This window comes from Alexandromys fortis, unplaced genomic scaffold, assembly GCF_014885135.2.
Source record: "Alexandromys fortis isolate MF-2015 unplaced genomic scaffold, M_Fortis_MF-2015_v1.1 scaffold_35, whole genome shotgun sequence".
Classification (NCBI taxonomy): Eukaryota; Metazoa; Chordata; class Mammalia; order Rodentia; family Cricetidae; genus Alexandromys; species Alexandromys fortis.
The window spans coordinates 4,021,071-4,040,899 of NW_026067913.1; the positions used below are offsets into that span (position 1 = coordinate 4,021,071).

At 40.6% G+C, this 19,829-nt stretch overlaps 1 non-coding gene across 1 annotated transcript; it reads left to right on the top strand.

The window, feature by feature from the left end:
* Nucleotides 1–740: 740 nt before the first annotated feature.
* Nucleotides 741–843, top strand: LOC126499639 (U6 spliceosomal RNA). Its single transcript, XR_007591135.1, has one exon. It is a non-coding gene; the product is annotated as a U6 spliceosomal RNA (small nuclear RNA).
* Nucleotides 844–19,829: the final 18,986 nt, after the last annotated feature.

Consider the following 19,829-nt stretch of genomic DNA (forward strand, 5'->3'; position numbering starts at 1 on the left):
ACTAAAGATAGAAACATATTCTTCTATTGCAACTATAAGAAACTATGGCAACTCTGTTGTCTTAGATTTAGAAGCTAGGAGATCTAAAATTAGGCTGTTGGCAAGGCTGTATTCCTTGTGGCCTCAGGGAAAACCCACTTCCTTGCTTTATTTCAGCTTCTCTATGTTATTCTCTGTTGCCTGTCCCAGGAAATTTTCCTCCATGATAAAGTCAGTAGAGGAACAGCTTCAGATTGCCTTCCTCTGTTTCTCATTGGTTCATGGATTCTGCTCTTCTGTTTAACTCCCCCACACCACATTCTCCTACCTTCCTACTTCTCTTACAAGAATGTTTGTATGGGATTAACTCAGAGTAATCTCTCCATTGTACGTCGTTCATTTAGTCAGATTTGCTAAGTTGCAGTGTGTGTGTGTGTGTGTGTGTGTGTGTGTGTGTGTGTGTGTGTGTGATGTGAGGTAACGTATTCAGGAACTTTGTGGAATGCTTATATCATAAAAAATCTGCTATCAGCTGGATGGACACCTCAGATCCAGTAGCCACAGAGTTTACTAGGTAACAAGGAATACTACATCTGTAGCCTGTTGTGTCTCCCAGTTAGGCATGGAGTTGGGATCAAGGGAATCCTTGAAGCTGCAGCTCATCGAGGTGGTCATGTCTCCTAATAGGATGGTCTTGTAGGCTAACCATCCTTAGTTAACCTATAGTTAAGTTCTTCCTTCTATATCAGAAACTTAGGCTCGTGCTCGCTTCGGCAGCACATATACTAAAAATTGGAACGATACAGAGAAGATTAGCATGGCCCCTGCGCAGAAACTTAGGCTCCAGAGTCCTTTCTCTAGTGCCACGCATGCAATAGCGGAGAGTTTTCATCCTCAGGAGATCTTGGCTTCATTATAATTTATATTTATGTTGTAGTTTTGATCACCATCCCCTCCCTACAACTGTGGGCTTTCTAAAGGACCCTGGGAAAGAATATCTATAAGGGAAGATCCAGTCCACCACGATTTGGGAGAGAAAGAAGGCCCCATTACCTCATGAATATGCCACCCACCTCATAGGTATTTATAAAAGCATTATAAAAACCCATAGTCCATAGGCCAGTGAGATGTCTCAGTGAATAAAATTGTTGTCGCCCAAGCTGGATGGCTTGAGTTTGGTTCCCAGATACCACAGTGGAAAAAAAGAATCAAGTCCAAAAAGTTGTCTTCTGATTTCCATACCCCACACATGTACTTGGACATCCATGTGTCCCCCCAAATATAATAATGATGATGATAAACTAATAATAATAATGATAATAATAATAATAATAATAACCATTACAGAAAGGTAAACAGTTACTGGCTTACTGGTCGGTAATAAAAGGTTGCTGTGATATCAGAATTCCTTTTGAGGACATAAACCTCAAGAATAGTGGACATTTTTTCTGAACAACTATTATACACGAAGTCGTTACCCACTCATAGGCTGACTTTTCTCCCCATATTATGTGGGATTCCCCTCTGTATACCACTGGTTACCATGCCTCAGGGTCATCTATAAACCAATGAGACAGATTAGCAGAGGGTTTGATTCAGTGTATCTGCCACAGGGCTTGGTATTGTCTGTCTAACAACCCCTGAAGAAATGCAGGGACTTCTCATAGGGATGAATGAGCTAAGGGTTTATGCTGCTAGTGTTACTCTACAAGAGCTGAAATTCAGACTTCTGCGGAAGAAGAAAGACATCGTGTATTGGAGTCTCTGAGATCAGAGGAAGTTCACCGGCTTGCGATCCAGACCTCCAGCTACAAGAGCTCTCTGAATGGGATTGGTATCTTCACAGAAGGAGGAGATAATGAGGCCAGGTCTACAGAGGCTGGCAAAACTGCAACAAATTGAGCTTCAGAGACCAACGGGAAAGTGTTTTCACCGCAAGATAAAGAAAACCGGCTGGGGTGACGGTCACAGGAACAGCAAGCAAATAAGACTCTCTGTGGATGTTCTTTCTCACTAGCGCTTGGTGTTAGGGCATGCTACTGCACAAATGTGGCTGGCAGAGCCTAGTGTCAGAAGGTGCAGTGTAGAAGGATGAAACAGAGACAATGCTTTAACCAGTGGCACAGCTAATTGTATTTCTTTTCTAAGAAGTAACATAAAGTGTTTTTAAATAGTGGTAGAAAAATCAGTTCTGAAAAGATGATTTCCTCTTAGTCTTTCAATGGGTTAGTTTATAACAAAACAGTTCAATTATCTCTTTCTGGGAAATCACACTACCCTGGGCTTAGCACAAATCAAAAATGTCCCCTGTCCTTACAGAGAGTTAGGCATTGTCATTAGTGTGCACCATAGCAGTGAACTTCAAGCTCACTCCTTCTCTGTTAGTCGTATGTATTCGTATTAGTCATGTGAATTCTGTTTTTTTTTTAAATTAGAAAGGTAGAGTTTCCAAAATTAACTCTATCCAGAATTGTTCATACCAGAAATATTTTGGATTTTGTTTTTTTTTTCTGATTTAGGAATATTTTTGTATTTATACTGATAAATATAATGGGGATAGAATCCAAATATTAGCAATAAGCCTGCATGTACCCCATAGACATTCTGTGCACCTAGCCTAAAAGTAATTTTATGGAGTATTTTGAAATTTCGTGCATGAAACAAAGCTCCATGGTGATAAATTTTCACTGGTGTCATCACGTTGGTGCTCAAAAGCGTTTTGGGTTTTGGAGCATTCCAGGTTTCAAGTTTTCATTTTACAGATGCTCCACACGTAGAACTAAATAAATACACAAATAAACTTGAAGCAGGAGCTCGTAGAACTCTAACTGCTGTCTGGATTTCAGCTGTTTGGATCACTGGAAGGATTTCATTGTTCTTATCGATTTCAATAAGCAAGTGGCATCAATTTTTACATGTGAGTAAATCTGGTAGTAAACTATGAAGAGGGTGCAGATGGCTGCTCTGTGGAGCATGCAGTGACATAACTTCTCTAGCGATCGGCCATTACACACACTACTTAAATCCTTGTACAAATTCCTTAGGGAAGAAGAAGAAGAAGAAAAAATAGACTTGGAAAGAGAGAGCCCAATGCTCATAATCCCTTTGGGATACCTGGGGAAAATCAGAATTTTTATACAATAATAAAATTCATTATTACTTTTTTATTCTTATAAAATTCCCTATTGAGAAGAGTCCAGCTGAGGTTTCTTGGGGGGTTCAGGAGATAGTGTCTTAGACTTTGTTTATAAGTACCTTCTCAGGGTTTGGTTTGAATCTACAATCTAGGTTTACTTGAAGCCTCCAAAGACAGATATATATGAACATTTATCTGTCATTTTGCAATCAAGGGAGAAATGCGCTACAGATTTTCTATTTTCTTAGCCAGAGGCAGTGACTGCACTAGCAACATAAACACAGATGTGAGGATCTGCACAATTGCACCTCTTCAGAAGCACATGGATATTTCCCCTTGAGATGACTAGTCCTGGGTCTCAGTTTGAGTTTAAAATGAGTCATTTCTTATATCTATCTTGATATAGTGGACTTGGTCTGAGAATAAAGCCATCCTGGGCAATAAAAGTTTCACCTTAATGTTCAGCTACAATAAACCAAAACACCATTACCTTGAAATGATAGAGCACTCTCACAGTCAAAACACATCCCCATGAATTGTTTTCTTTCCTAAGCAGTTAAAGAGGTCACCATTATTATGATTTTATAGATGAAGAAACTATAGTCTCCATCAAGTGAAGAAGCGATCTACATTTATAACCCCAAAGATTTAGAACTCAGATCCAGCTAACGTCTCTGAATCTGATCTTTGATTTCAAAGCCTGAACATCGGTCATCAGGGAAATGCAAATCAAAATTACATTGAGAGTCTATAATACCCACTCAGAATTACTATCATCAAGAGAACAAGCAGCAATAAATGTTGATGAGGATTCAGAAAAAAAGGAACTTTATTCACTGTCTTTTATTTTTCTGAGTCATTGATCAGTGTTGTTCAAGAGACTCCCCAAACATACAGCCTACTAGAATAAATTCATCCATTTCTTTTATGTTTTACAGCTTAATGGAGTATAAGTTTTAAAAGCATCCCCCTTTATTATTCTGAATTTCCTTTCCTTTCCTTTCCTTTCCTTTCCTTTCCTTTCCTTTCCTTTCCTTTCCTTTCCTTTCCTCTCCTCTCCTCTCCTCTCCTCTCCTCTCCTCTCCTCTCCTCTCCTCTCCTCTCCTCTCCTCTCCTCCCCTCCCCTCCCCTCCCCTCCCCTCCCCTCTCCTCTCTCTCTCTTAGTTAGACCAAGAGCCTGTCAATTTTGTTTATCTTTTCAAAGAACCAGCCTTTGCATTCATTGATTCTTTGTATTATTTCCTGTATTTCTATTTCACTTATTTCTGCTCTGATATTTAACTGCTTCTTGCCATCGATTAGGTTTGAATTTGGTTTGTTCTCGCTTTGCTAAACCTTTGGGTTGGATCATTTAGCTGTCATTTGTGCTCCTTCTGATTTTTAATGGAGGCACTTGGAGTTATAAATTTCCTTCACAAAATTCCTTTTAATATGTCACAGACATTTTTGTTCTTTTGTGTTTTTGTTTTTATTTAGTTCCAATAAATTTTTTATTTCTTGATTTCGTCTTTGACTCATTCATTATTAATTATGAGTTATTTAATCTCCATAAATTTATGTATTTACTAGAGATTTGTGACCTGATAAGATACAGGGAATGATTTCTTTTTTTTAAAATTTATTCTTCTCTCATACAATATGTACAAACCACAGCCTGCCCTCCCCCTATTCCTCCAGGTACCTCCACTATCTCCCCTCTCATCGAGATCTCCTCCATTTCCCTTCAGAAAAGAGAAGGCGTCCCAGGAATATCAAACAACACAATATAACAAATTAAAATAAGACTAGGCACAAACCCTTATATCAAGGCTGGATGAAGCAAGTCAGTAGGGGGAAAAGGTTCCCAAGAGTGGGCTCCCATGTTGGAGAAGGGCTGCTGGTTTGTTCCTGGCCGCCTAGACCCAAAATAACCACACAGAAACCATACTAATTAAAACACTGCTTGGCCCATTAGCTCTAGCTTCCTATTGGCTAACTCTTACATATTAATTTAACACATTTCTATTAATCTGTATATCACCATGCGGTTGTGGCTTACTGGGTAAAGATTCTAGCATCTTTCTCAGGTGGCTCCAAGTCTTCTCTCTGACTCCACCCTTCTTTCTCCCAGCATTCAGTCCAGTCCTCCCCACCTAGCTCTGCTCTGCCCTGTCCTGCTCTGCTATAGGCTCTAAGCAGTTCTTTATTTATTAATGGTAGTCACAGCATACAGAAGAAGATCCCACATCATTCCCACTGTTAGGAGTCCCACAAAACCTCCAGCTAAACAGCCACAATGTATATGCAAGGGACCTAGTGTAGAACCATGCAGGTTCCAGTAATTGGCTTGCCAGCTCTACAAAGACCAGTCATGGCTGGCCAGCTCTACAAACTCTGAGCCACCCTTACCCCAGAATATCTTCCAGACAGGACGAGTTGTAAGTGAAGGTTTTGTGGCTGGGTTGTTGTCCCAGTCCCACCATTGGAAGCCTTGCCTTGTTCCAGAAAATGGCCAGTTCAGGCTCCATATCCTCCATTACTAGGTGTTATCCCAAGGTTACCCTCACATATTCTAGCAAGTTTCCACATCACCTTCCAAACCCCCCAATTCCAGTCATCTCTCCCTGTACTCTCTTCCTCTGTCCTTCCTTCTCCCACCTGACCCCTCCTGCTCCCATCCTCATCTACCCCAGTCCACCTGCAAATTCTACTCTATTTCCCCATCCCAGGGAGACCCGACCATCGCTGAACCTGCCCCCAGAACCCTCCTTGTTACTTAGCCTGTGTCTATTAATTGCAGAATTGAAGTCGTTAAGATTTAAACTCATTATTAATTGTCATCATCATGTTGGTTTTGGTGCTGTTGTTTGTGTTCTCAGTAGTTATGGCTTCACATTTTGTTCCAAATTCTCTGCTTTGTTCCCTCTTCTCTTCTGTTCAAAATAATGCCTCTTCTATTTTCCCTAGGTTTGGTTTGCTGGATGCATTTTTTAGGCTGTTTATTTCATGGGAAAAATTCCCATATCCTTCAATCACAACAGATGGTTTTTGTTGAATATATTAGTTTAGATTGGCTATTAAAGTCCTTAAGGGTCTGGATGCATTGCTCCAGATTTTTCTGGGTTTCAAGGTGTCCATTGGGAAGTCAGACATTATTCTGGTGGGTTTTTCTTTACATGTGACTTAAATTTTCTCTCTTACAACTCTCAATACACATTCTTTATTATGTATACTTAGTGCTTTAAGTATGATATACTATGAGAATTTTCTTTTCTAGGCTTGTCTATTTGGTGTTCTGTATGCTTCTTGTATCTGCCTGTATGTGTGTCTTTCTTTAATTTGGGGAAGATTTTCTCTGTGATCTTGTTGAAGATCTGGTCTAGGCCATTCACTTGGAATTCTTCTCCCTCTCTTTGCCTTTAATTTAATTTTTTTCATGGTATCCCATATATACGATGCCTTCCTTTCCCATGTTTATTTTTTCCAAAGTTCTTGCTCGTTTGATCTAGAACCTCTACATCATCTCTCAGTCCTGACTTTTTATCTATTGTTCTACTCATTCTATTTTAAGGCTCTTCTTGTGTTTTCTAGTTGAGTTATTGGGTATTTTCAATTCCATCTTTATTTCAACTTGAGTTCTCTTCAATGTTTCTATCACCTTATTGAGTTCCCATCTCTAGTCTTGGGTTGTCTTTATTATTTTCATCAGCCTTATGTCCGTGTCTTCTCTGTCACCCATCACTGTCTTTCTCTCTCTCTTTGTCCTCTTTAAATTCCTTGTAATTGTTGATGAAAATTGTGATTGTTCTTTTAAATTCTGTGTCCTGGATTTTATCTAGGTAGTCCTCACTGGCAAATATTTCTACTAGACTGATGGGTTTTGGAGAGAAGATACTGCCCGGATCTTTCACATTGTTGGTTGATATTCACATTGCTGTGAGATCTGGGCACATGGATGTCTTTTGCTAGTTCTGGTCTTTTATGGACAGAGCATGTTACGGTAGGAGAGAGAAAGTGTGGGTGGGTTGGCTTATTGGTTGGAAATTGCTTGTGTGGAATGAAGTTGTGGACAGAGCAGGTGTACTATTATACATATTGAGCTTTCTGATCCAAGTCTGAAGTAATGGGGTAGGTCTATTTGGGTGGAAATGTTCTATATGTTGTGTTGAGGGTATTGTGGGTTGGTGACAGGTAGGTAGGATCCTGGCTGAAGCCTAAAACTAGTTTGTACTCCAAGAAGGAAAGGCCAGACAAGACCAGAGCATTGTGTATGATCTAGGATAGATCTGGTGGGTTGGAGAGAAAGGTAGGAGACTCACCAGGCCAGACTCTGAGAGAGGGCATAGGAAGCCAGGGTAGTGAATGGGAGTGGTTGAAAGCAGTATAGATTGTGGAGGTTGTTGGAAGGGTGGGTCCTGGCAGAATTGGGAAGTGGTCAAGGAAAGAACCCAGTGTCAGTTTTTGACTTCTATATGTGTGCACAGACATGAACACCCCTCCCCCACATTTATACCATTCAGACTCACACAGAGTGACAAATGAAATGGTAGTTCTGTCAACTTGAGTGAACATGGGTGAAATATCTGGTGTAGTGCAGCCACGTCATCAGAGTGGCCATGCCATTACTTCTGCAGTGCTGTGCAGAGCAAAACAAACCCAGAATCCACACAGCAATGTCGCCACATTTCCAAATGTAGGTTTATTTATCCCCGGGAAGCAATATTCTGATTATATATATAGCCAGAAAACATCTCAATTCTCTTTTAAATGTACTGGCACAAAACTTTTTATGCTGTGTTCTTTTACTTTTCTCCAAATTAAAAGTAGCCAAGTGATTGAAGATCTATTTTTTTTTCCTCCTCATATTTAGCTGTAGGCAACTCACACAGCAGGCTCACCCCTCCATCCACTGTGTCTTAGAGTCTTAGAGAAGGAGCTCCTGAGAGGGGACAGTGATTGCAGGTACACACATAGGGGCTGATGGTCGAGGCCAGCTTTTCGGGATCCCCAGCATCTCCAGGAAAGACATATGGTCAAGAGGATTCAAAGAGGACCTCAGAAGAAGCCTTTGTGGACAAAGGGAAAGGGGCCGATAAAGATTTATAAGAGAATAAAACTTTCTCCAGTACTGGTGATGAGAGCTTTGGGGCCACACAATTGTCTTCAGGGTAAGCAAGGATGAGAGGGAGTGAGAGTAATCATTAGGATTTGAGGCTGGTCCTTTCTCCCTTTGAACACAGTGGCCAACTGCTGCTGCAATCAGGCCCATAATTGTAGCTACATCAAAGGAGCAATGCAAAGCCAATAGGGATGTCTCAGGAAAATCTACTGTAAATAGTTGTCTTGATGGAGAGGAATCTGAGAACCCCAGGTTTCCCCTGTGAAATTAAATGGCTTACAAATTACAGGCTCTTGCAATGTATCAAGGATTTTGAAGGCAGACAAAGGTACTTTTTCTTCATTGTTGCCGTTATTCAAATTCGAGTCTTCTGGAAGAGGCTTGTCTCAGGCACTCCACTTCTCTGATGAGAGTCTTTATGTAGAACTCTTGGTACACACAGACAGAGAAGAGGGGATCACAGCAGGCTAATTAGTATGACTGAGTGAGATGAGATTAAGAGCAGTGACAGTAAGTTTGACTGGAGAGTAAGGAAGAAATTGGAAGCATTTTGCACCGTATTAGGGAGACAATAAACAGCAAGGGCAGAAGGGAATTATTGGCTGTGTTACTCGGGGCATAATGAAGCATAACAAGGCAAAATGAAACTAAGGAGAATTTAGTGAGTGTTTGAAATGTCTCCTGCCAGGAACTCCAGGTTAGCCTTCTTAGAACAGGCCTCATTTAGCACAATGGCTTTCTTGATGATTGAATGCCAACCATTACACTGTAGAATCCGCTCTTCCGAAGAGGCATGCCACTGCTGACCACTGTTTGTGGAGAGTTTGGAGTAACTTAGGCTGCCGCCAGAATTAATAGCAAGAGAAGCAGTTTTCATTTTTTTTTTTAAAACAACAACAACAAAAAAACCCCAACAATTTAAAATGTCCCAATTTTTGCTTTCTTCTTTAACATACGTTGTGTTGCTTTGGATACCCATAAAACTACAGCTTGAAATGAAAATCTGAGATCATTTAATTATTTGGGTCTGACCTCAGGAAGCAGAAGGAGAGAGGAGACAGAGCTACAGAGAAGGAAAAGGTATGCTATAAAATTCTTCTTCTGCTATAGCAGTGGGGGCTCAGTGTGCCTAGAGTCTCTCCCTTCAGTATGAAAAGTGACATAGTTGTCCTGTGGCTCCCATGGCACTGGCTGAGCATTAGCCTCAGAAACTTTAACTCTCCAGCATCCTTAGTGCCCATAATAGTGACAAAAATCCCTAAGAAGAAACAGAAGGCTAAAGACGGGATGATGGCCAGTGCATGGAGCAGTTAGCACAGATGTTGCCACAATCAGAGGTGGACCAGGGACTTGGGACTGAGCAGCAACAACCTCTGCTACAAACTGAAGTTGCCTCCATAACTCATTGCTGTGGGAGCTCCTTCCGCTCCTTCAGCCAATAGCTGCTGAGATACCAGCCCATTGGGGCGTGGTCTCTCTCTCTTTAAAAAAGCTCCCATTGCCCTCCACTACCTCTCTGGCTTCCACCTCTGTTTCTGGCGATTAGGCTCCCTTCCTGATTGCGTAGAAGGCTGTTGTCTGGGACCGTGACCTGTAAGTTTTTCCCCCTTAAATAAATAACCATTCTATTAATCATAATTCCAAACTGGTGTGGGATTGTTTGTGACTTATGCCTTCAACTCATTTACTTTTCTATTATTGTGACAAAACACCATGACGTAGGCAATTTATAAAAGAGAGCATTTTATTGAAGGCTTGATTACAGTTTCAGAGGACTAGTCCACAAACACCGTGGTGGGAAGCAAGGCAGCCAGTGAAGGGGAAGCCCCAGCCAATCACCTTGTTTGTAGGGTGGGTATCCCTTAGGCCAATATAAACATATAAATCTGGCGGGTGTGCTCCCCACCGCTCTCTTGGTTCTGGCATTTGGTTCCTGCTCCTGCTCCAGCAACTAGGCTCCTTTTCTGATGTTTGGTGCTTTGTGAGTTTTAACCCCAAAATAAATGCCCCTTTAAATACTAACTGGTGTGGGATTGTTTTGCGCATCAAGCCAGAAGACAGCCATGGTGCTGGAGCAGAAGCCGAGAGCTTACATCTTTGCAAGTTGGAAGTAGAGAGAACTAGTTGGGAATGATGAAACCTCAAATACCACCCCCCCCCCCAGTGACATATCTCCTTCCACAAGGTCTCACATCCTAATCTTTCCCAAAAAGTTCTACCAGCTGCAGACTATGTATTCAAACATGAGTTTATGGAAACCATTCTCGTTTAAAACACCACACCCCCTAGACCTGGCAAGGAGGAAAAAGCATGCAATAGGGACATTTTAACCCTGCAATGTTGGAGCTATTCTTCAAGCCGTACTTCCCCTACATTCACCATATTTGCATGCTATATTTTATTACTCCCTCATGGGACTTGATCAACTCTCTTTTCTCAACTTTATGCAGAAGTCATGTCTCTTTTCCAAGCTCATCTCATCTGATGTTTGCCAAACGTCATTACTCCATGTATTCCCATGTGACTGTGGACATGACTGTGTTCTGTAGCCAGTAGATTCAGTAAATACATGCTTGTTCATTTTTCATTTTAACCTACTTTTAATTGAAAAAGTAATTCATGTACATGACAAAAATGCAGACAGTACAAAAGTTTAGGGGGGCAGTGAGATAGCTCGATGGGCTTTCTGAGCAAACCTGGCCACCTGAGTTTGATCCCCAGAACCAAGTAAAAATTGAAAGAAGAGAACCACTCCACAAGTTTCCTCCAACCTCTGCATGCATGTCAAACACTGTCCCCATATACACGGAGCATGCACACACACATAATAAATTAGTTTATATATACTTTTATCCTTGATTTCCAGTCTCCACTTATTATTGCTACTATCAGTAATTATGTATTGTCCCATATTATTTATGAATACATAAGTATTTTATATATTCATTGAAATAAGAACGAGGCTTGGGACAATAGCTCAGTACTTGGTGTGCAAGGATGAAAAGTGGAGTGTGGATTCCCAGTTTCCATTTAAAGCTGGGTGTGGCAGGATATGCCTGTAATCTTAGCATGGGGAGTGGAGCAGAGATGGGAAGATCCCGAAAGCCTGTTGGTCAGTCAATCTAGCCAAATTGTTGGCTGCTAGGTTTAGTGAGAGATCCTGTCTTAAAAGATAAGGTAAAAATGATAAAGGAAATCATTGATCTTTGACCTCTGGCATCTTCACATATACATACTTCTACATGTGTGTATACCACATACACAAGAAAATGACACACACAAATATACTGAGCAAACATATGGAATATTTTTAAATAATAACACAGATATATCTCTCTTGTCTACTTTATTTTCCTGAGCTTTACTGAGGTATGGTTGACAAATAAAAATTATATAAGCTTAAGGCAAGCAGCATGATATTTTGACATACCATGAAGTGGTATTACAGCCAAGCTCATTAACATATCCATCAATTCATATCATTAATGTGTGTGTGGTAAGGGTAGTCAAGATCTGCTTTCTCAGAAAATTTTAAGAATATTTGGGGCTGGAGAGCTGGCTCAGTGATGGAGGTGGGTCTTGTAATAATAAAGAAACTGCCTCGGCCCTCATAGGACAGAAAATTAGGTAGGCGGAGTAGACAGAAGAGAATGCTGGGAAAAAGAAGCTTAGTCAAGGAGTCGCCATGATTCTCCCGCTCCAGACAGACGCAGATTAAGATCCTCCCTGGTAAACTAGCTCATGGGCTACACAGAATATTAGAAATGGGTTAGAACAATATGTAAGAGCTAGCCAATAAGAAGCTGGACCTAGCTGGGCCAGACAGTGTTTGAAAGAATACAGTTTCTGTGTAATTATTTCGGGCATAAGCTAGCCATGTGGGCGGCCGGGTGCCGGGTATGCAGCCCTGCGGCTCCTATCTCAACAGCTCAGCAGTGAAGAGCGCTGGTTGCTCTTCCAGAGGACCCAGGTTCAACTCCCAGCACCCACGTGGATAGGGGGATCTGATGCCCACTTGTGGTATAAAGGCAAACATGCAGATAGAGCACTCATGTACATAAAATAAAAAAATATTTTTTAAAAGACTATAAAAACGAATACTGTACATTACTATCAACCAGAGGTACCATTTTATGCATTGGACTTCTGGATTTACTTATTTTACAACTAAATGTTAATATACTTTGATCTAAATTGCCAGCCTTGTCTCCTCATCCATAGTCCCTGGCAACCAACCCTCCTTACACTCAGTGCCCTCAGATCCTATATGTATGTGGAATCATTTATCATACACCTTTTGGTGTTGGGCTTATTTTTACTGTAGACTGTTATCTCCAGTTTCATCCAGATTGGTGCCAGTGTTTTAATTTCCTTCTTTAAAAGGGATAGATGGCATTCTATTCCACATGTACACCATATTTCCTGGTTTCATCTGCTCACCTGCAGACACTTAAGCTGTATAATGTGGCTCTCATGAACAGTGCCGCAGTGAGCTCTCAATACCTTTATAACATTCCGTTTCCTTTGAATACACAGCCGGAGGTTGGATTGCTAGATCACATATATTGCTAGTCTTCATTTTTAAATCTCCTTTTCCTTTCACTTGTTAACTCGTTTCCCACAGTACAGATGTGTTAGCTATTAATCTGATTTCTCTGCTTTCTAGAGCTGTAATAATCACAGCATCATATTTCACAATTTTGTCAGTCAGCATTGTCCCAGTGGCTCAGTACTGGGTTTTCTCTTGTGATGAAAGATCACCCCAAACTTAACAACTTGACTAGGTACAAGTTACCTGTAGGTATAAGATAAAGAATGCAGTAAGGAATTATGCTGATCTAGCAAAGGGCTGGTAGTAGATTTCCCTTCTAAGGACCAACCATGACATCTCTTATCCTTGGTTAGGTTTCCAGTACCAGGCATGATTTCCATTCCACCGAGGGCTTTAAGTTCAGATAGATGTCTATGGGTTGCCACCAACATGTGAGTTTCATGTCTCATCCTGATCATGGTCACGGTCCAAAGGTACTGCATCTGGGTAGGGCTGTTTAATGGCATCCCTCCTTGGGCAGCTTGCATAGTATCTTCTGGAACTGTAGATGCTAGACCACAGAAAAGAGGCTTTCAGGTCAAATTGAGCTCTAATTTTCTCAGCCCCATGTCTTAAGTGTGAGCTGTGTGCTGTGTTCAGTAATAAGGGCTTATCCTCAACCCTTGAGAGGCAGTCAAGGGCTTCATATATAATCTATACTGTTTTGAGACTCACTTGAAGGACTCTGACCAACAATTTGAAAGAAGGTTTCTCATGTCGGGCACTGTGGTTTTTGTTAGTCTATGGTTCTTGTGTAGGAGCCTTGTCAGCTCAAGTGGCTTTACTTCCTCTAAGATGAGTGTGGTTACCACCCGTCATCAAAGAAGCGTCTCTGTACAACAAATGGAGACCAACACCAGAAATCACATTGCACACAATATAGAGATAAAGAGAATCCATGGAGTCCAGCCCCCAATGGATACATCTACATAATAGCTCCTGCACTGGGAGCTCAGAGAATATCTTGGAAGAGGGAGTGGAAACATTTTAAGATCCAGAATACGAGGAAGTCTGCTGTAAAACATTCTTTCTTAGCATAGCTGCATAAACAAGACAGGAACAATGGCAATATCAACAGACATGTTTATATGCAAGGGGAACATTTTTGTGTGGTTCCACCCTCCAAAGAACTGTAGGCAACTATTGACTTCTTGGAGGAGAAGCAGCTTGTCCCAGGATGAGCTCCCTTATTGGATATCCAATGCAAAGGATCATCACTGAAATCATATACACACAGACAATGAAAATGGACTCAGTGGGTTGTACTTATATATCTATTTGTGGACACCCACACACATTCCCACACATGTATGTTTGCAGCAGCAATATTCAAAGAACAAGTGTCTATCAACTTGATGTTTGGGGGGACATGGAAAGGGTTTGAGGAATGGTAATTGGGTGTGTCTGGAGAGTATAAAAGGAGGGGCAACGTGATATGATTTTCTTTCAATTAAAACATTTTAGAAAAGAATACAAATTATTATTATTTGTATTTCAGTTTCTGTAAACAGAGTTCTGGTATGAGTCCACTGGAAACTCTGGTGTAGTCCCCTTAATCTGAAAATATTAGTATGTACTGTGCTCACACCTGAGACTTAGGGGTCATTCCGAGCTCATTAACTGTTGGCAGCAATTGCCTAATGGTGGGGTGACAGCAGTGTCCATTTTCTGCCTCGTCAGCTAGGGACTAAGAAGAGCTACTAGGAACTCCCCTCCCTCTAGATAGCGACTCTCATAAATATAGGCAGCTTTAGGGGAACAGACGTCTTCTCAACAGATTAGGTCAAGGCCACCTAGCAAAATATTCCTTTAGAATAACTCAAACCTTTTTGACTAGGTGTCTTTATTATACTAACAAAGTTTCATTATCCTAACTTGGGAGAGCTCTTGTACCGCATAGTCAAGGGGAATGTATCGTGAATCTATTTGGAAATTTTGCTTACCACATTATGAAAATTGTTTTCAAAGCACATGTGTCTTTTAGGTAAAAGAGCTAGTTACTACTCAGGCTGCCGGTTTGTCATGCATTCTTAAAAGGGCTTTGCCCATTACTGTAGTAGTAGGAACTCTGTAGAAGGCACATCTCTCTAAACATGGATGATGGTCATTCCTGTGAGAAAGGAGAGATCTTAAGGGTTTTGATCTGACAGTGAAGTGCTTTACTGTCATTGACCAGTGTTATATGAACACACTCAAAGAGGACTCCGATGTGTAAATGACCATGTGCCTAGAACATAGAAATGTCCAGTGAGCCACTTGGACCTAGTTAAATATTTAGGTTGTTACAGGTCAACTTCTTCAAGAAGATCTTCTCAAGTCTATATGTGTATATTTGACAGAAACTGTGTTTCATTTTTAGATTATCTCATGATTAACTAGTAGGAGATTTTATGGAATATTTATTAGGAAGGTAAACATTTTGATTCTAAGTTCAAAGAATGATCTATTTTTATAGGTGAAAGTTTCATGTTGAGAAAGCTGTCAGTTGTCAACTGACAGCTATTAGTTTCTTAGCGACGTGGCATACTGTGAAAGTTGCTGCTGTACAAAAATTGACCTTGACAGCATCAGAATCCCCAAGGAAGAATAGGGGAACTAGAGAACACAAAAAGGTAGCAAGTCAGAGGCATGACAAGTCGGAGGCATGACATGTTGGCAGGCAAAATCTGTCTGCAGTGAAAGACGTGGGCAGAGACTACCTTTTATGAGTTACTTTAAGTCTCTCTCTCTCTCTCTCTCTCTCTCGTCTTTCTTTGTAGCTTGAACTTATTGTGTAGTCCAGTCAGGCCTCTAGCTTGTGACATTCCTCTCATTCCAGCCTTTGTAGCATTGGGATATTTTAATAGGATTTTTGATAGAGTCTTAGACTGATCCTTAGACACCAGCATTCAGCTCACCATGAAATACTATTCAAGTTGTTTAATGTCTATGGTAGCATATAGAGGGAGCTGATTATTTGATTATTTCCTAAGATAATCTATTAATTTTGGCTAAGTATTTACCTTCCAAATACATGTCAATATAAATTCTGTATGGAATCTCTGAGTACTTATCTACTCAAAACAAGTGTTGATATTTGCTATTCTTATTTCAGTTGCCTCCCAACCTTCCAATGGTGTGACCCTGGAATACAGTTCCTCATGTTGTGGTGACCACTAACCATAAAATTCTTTCATTGCTACCTCATAACTAGAAGTTAGTTACTGTTATAACATGCAGGTCAAATATCTGATATGTGAGCACCAAAGGGGTCACAACCCAGAGGTCAAGAATCTTTGTGCTGTAACATTTTAATGTGAATCCTACATATAAACTTCTTTAATTCCTATATTATACATCAGTTGTCTATTTAATACATTAGGACTTTATTAACTTGTTATTTATTGTCCATTTAAATTTTGATGAACAAGTTCTTATGCCAAAAGTTGGCTTTTTAAAAATTGGGTCATTGGCTTTTGCTCAACTTTAAGTCATTGACTAATAATCTCTATATATTGTTAAACAGTTGTAACCAATAAATAATAACTTTTAATTTGTGTGGGTTATGACAGCTGTCTTTCCTTTTTGCTCATTCCCAACTTTTTTGTCATGACGGATTATATATTTTATTTAATGAAAAATCCCATGATAGGCTTTATTTGCTACCTTTGCCATGGTTCATTCAGCATACCCAAAGTAGTCAAGGTGTGTTGGGAGCAGTGAGACCCCAGATCCTGAATTTCTTGTAAACAACTTGTTTTCCCCTGATCTGAGTGCCTACAGCTGCTCTGAGCACGAGACCTTCAGGAGTTCCTGATGGCAGGAGAGTGGTTTCTGGTGGGTTTGGTTGGGGCGTGGCTATCTCTATATAATCTGCCCCTGAACACAATTAAGGGTGCATTCTTGGGGAATTCAAGGATGACCCGTGTCGCTGTCTCTCTGTCTGTGTGTGTCTGTGTATTTTAACCTCCAGCCCCCTTGCCTGAAGCTCGCGAACTAGGTGCCAGCGCACAGAGCACAGACACGGGGGCGCAGTGCACGGCAAAGGTGTACCTCAAGATGAGATGTCAGAGCACAGCTCAATGCTCTAGAGATAGTCTTACCCTGAAAAGTAGAGTTGCTTATATCCAAGTTTCCTGTTTTGTGCTTCTCTCCCATCTCTCTTAGACACAGCCTCATTCTGAACTCACTATGTTTTCCTTGGTCTGGATATACATGCTTGGTAAGTTTCTTACCAAGGAAACACAACGTGTTTCCTCATGTTGTACTTTTAGTTGACAGGCACAGTTTAATATTTCCGTGCACATTTATAGGAGATTTTCTTTTGTGCCTGGAGATTGACTTCGTTGAACCTAAGATAAGGTTTAGTGTGTTTTCTACCGTGGGGTGTTATTCTGTCAGCTTCTTTTGTGATCTAATAGACCAGGTAGTCCCTTTGGTTTTATGCCATATTCATCCTTAATGATACTGATTTTATAGTTGGTAAGAAGGAAGGATAGTTGAAAATAGGTTTAGGACCGAACTCTGAGGAGAGAAGAGCAGGACACAAGGGAGAAGGTTTACAGAAAATTCTTAATAAAAAGAATCAGATATCTCAAAAAAATCCCTCCAGTCACAGGTCATCACTGTTTTCTTTTGAAGTGGTGTGTGTGTGTGTGTGTGTGTGTGTGCCAGAAATCCAAATCAATGTCGTTAAATAAAATATATTTACAGTTGTCCAGCATAGAGGATGACTGTCCAGTAAGCACTGTTAATTGTTTAGTTTAGAAGAGAGACAAACGGTGTTTCTGAATTCACTTTTTAGAAAATAGAGGTATGGGAGTGGGTGGGCGCTAGAGCAAGAGAGTCATTACTGTCTTCTTTTTCATAGGCAAGAAAAGTTCATATTGGAGGGATGTTTGGCTGCTACTTGTGAAATATACAATGAACTCACTAAAAGCTGTTGGCAAAAGCTGGTGGCCCTATATTGATTACACTGTTGTATTTCTGGACAGTTCCCCCATTGATGAGACGTAAAGCATAAAGCTGGATTTAAATGGATCTACTGTTCTAAGAAAAATGTAATATTATTCAGAGCATAACTTCCGGAATCATGGCAATGAAAAAAACCAACATGGGAGCCTCTGTATTTTTGTGAATTTTGGTGGCAGTTTTGCTTTGGAGAAAGATTCAACCGCTTGGAAGCTCTGTGCTCAGATTGCTGCAGATTAGGGAAAGGATCTTATGGTGCATGCTTCCCAGAGGTCAAAGCGACAGAGCATAATACCTTATGACCCCTTCCAGGCCGATTTTGTGCTGCATGCTCAGGATGGGGAAACAGTCTAGGACTATTTCTTTGTACACTGGACATACACTGGCAAAGGTGGGAACACAGTAACTTATTGCAAAGTTGGAAAACATTCATTATTGTCCTTTTTGGAAATAATTAAATTTTTAAGTAAATGACATTAAGTTTTAATTGTTTCCATTAAGCTTTATTTAAAATTAGTTACGGGTAGCTTCCATCATACCAGGTATTATAGCTAGGGAATATATAATGAGATGAATACAGTTCTTAGACTTTGTTAAAAATATACCCACCATTAATTAACTTTTATGGCTTCTTAAATTTAAGGAACACTCTCGTCATTGACATATTACTAAATGAATTGTGAGTATTCTTTGCTGTTTGAGACAACATTCTTTTGCAAATCAAGGGGGATCAGGAAAAGCAGTATTTCTTACTGAAGTAGGATGTGAATTCTATTGGTGATGCAGATTAAGGACAGCTCCTATCTTCTAAAACATTTCTTATTCCCCATGATTTCAGAAGTTACCCTCAGGTCTTCAACAGGATTGCTATGCAAAATTTCCCACTGGAAGTGAGGGATTAGAACTTCATTATTATCTCCCATGTATATAGGGAGAAAGAGTGTTGGGCCAGGAGCCAGTCCAGTGCTATATAAACAGTGCAGCTGCCTAGTGACTTGGAGCGTGGCACTGAATTCCATGGCTTCATTATCTTTAAGATGGAAAACTGGAGCAAACGGTTTTTTGAGGCCGGGGGGGGGGGGGGAGCTCCGTTCAAAATCCTATTTGAGTTTTCCCTGAACTGTATTTAGTCAATCTTTACATTTCTCTCTTTCTTTCTTTAGTCTATCCAGACTAGTTTGATAGTGATTTTTCAAGATGGTATAAAAAGAAGTAAAAGAGGGAGAGATGGCTCAGCAGTTAGAGCACTGGCTGTTCTTATAGAGGATCTCAGTTTGATTCCTAGCACCTACAAGGAAGCTAAAAACTATGCAGTTTTAGGGTCTCCAATGCCCTCTTCTGGCCTTTGTGAGGACCAGGCACGTGTGGGGTGTACAGTTGTCCATGCAGGTGCAACATCCTTACACATAATTTTAAAAAAAGCATAAGCAAAGCGTTGGGCCCTTCCATTTCTCTCATCTGGTACGCAGGGCAAACAGCACCTATCACCGCTGTAAGTTCCCCTTTGGAAACACAGCAGAGCAGTTTTGTATGTGTGGAGGGAGTTTGCTTGTGGGTGTATGGAATCAGGAGGGACTAGGGCTTGAGCCCTTGCTCTACTATGCTCATTGCAGGAAGTGGACAAGTCTAGTAAATTCTCTAAAATTTAGTTTCCTTATTTGTTAACTAATGAGTGAAAATATTTACATAATTGTAGAGATAACATGAAAAATAGCTTGAAAGGTCCTTAGTATAATAAATCCTTACACGGAAAGTTAATAGAGGATTGTTATTTAGTTTTCTTTCTTGACATGGTTTCAATCATGCTGGGCTCAAACTGTCAGTGAATCTCCTGCCTCAGTCTCCTGAGCACTCCTGGGGCCACAGGCTTGTGCCTTTGTGCTGGGCTTGACTTTCTTGTTTTCAGTTTTGTGATCATCCCTCTGATCTGTACTCTCTCCCCCTCTTTCTCTTTAATGACGTCAATATCGTCTTCTTATCACTTCCTTCTATTGAAAAACACGCAAATGATGTCTTAGATCTGTAAGTCGCAGTTCACTGAACTTCTGCCTGCTAGGTGAGGTGCTTGCTCCGAG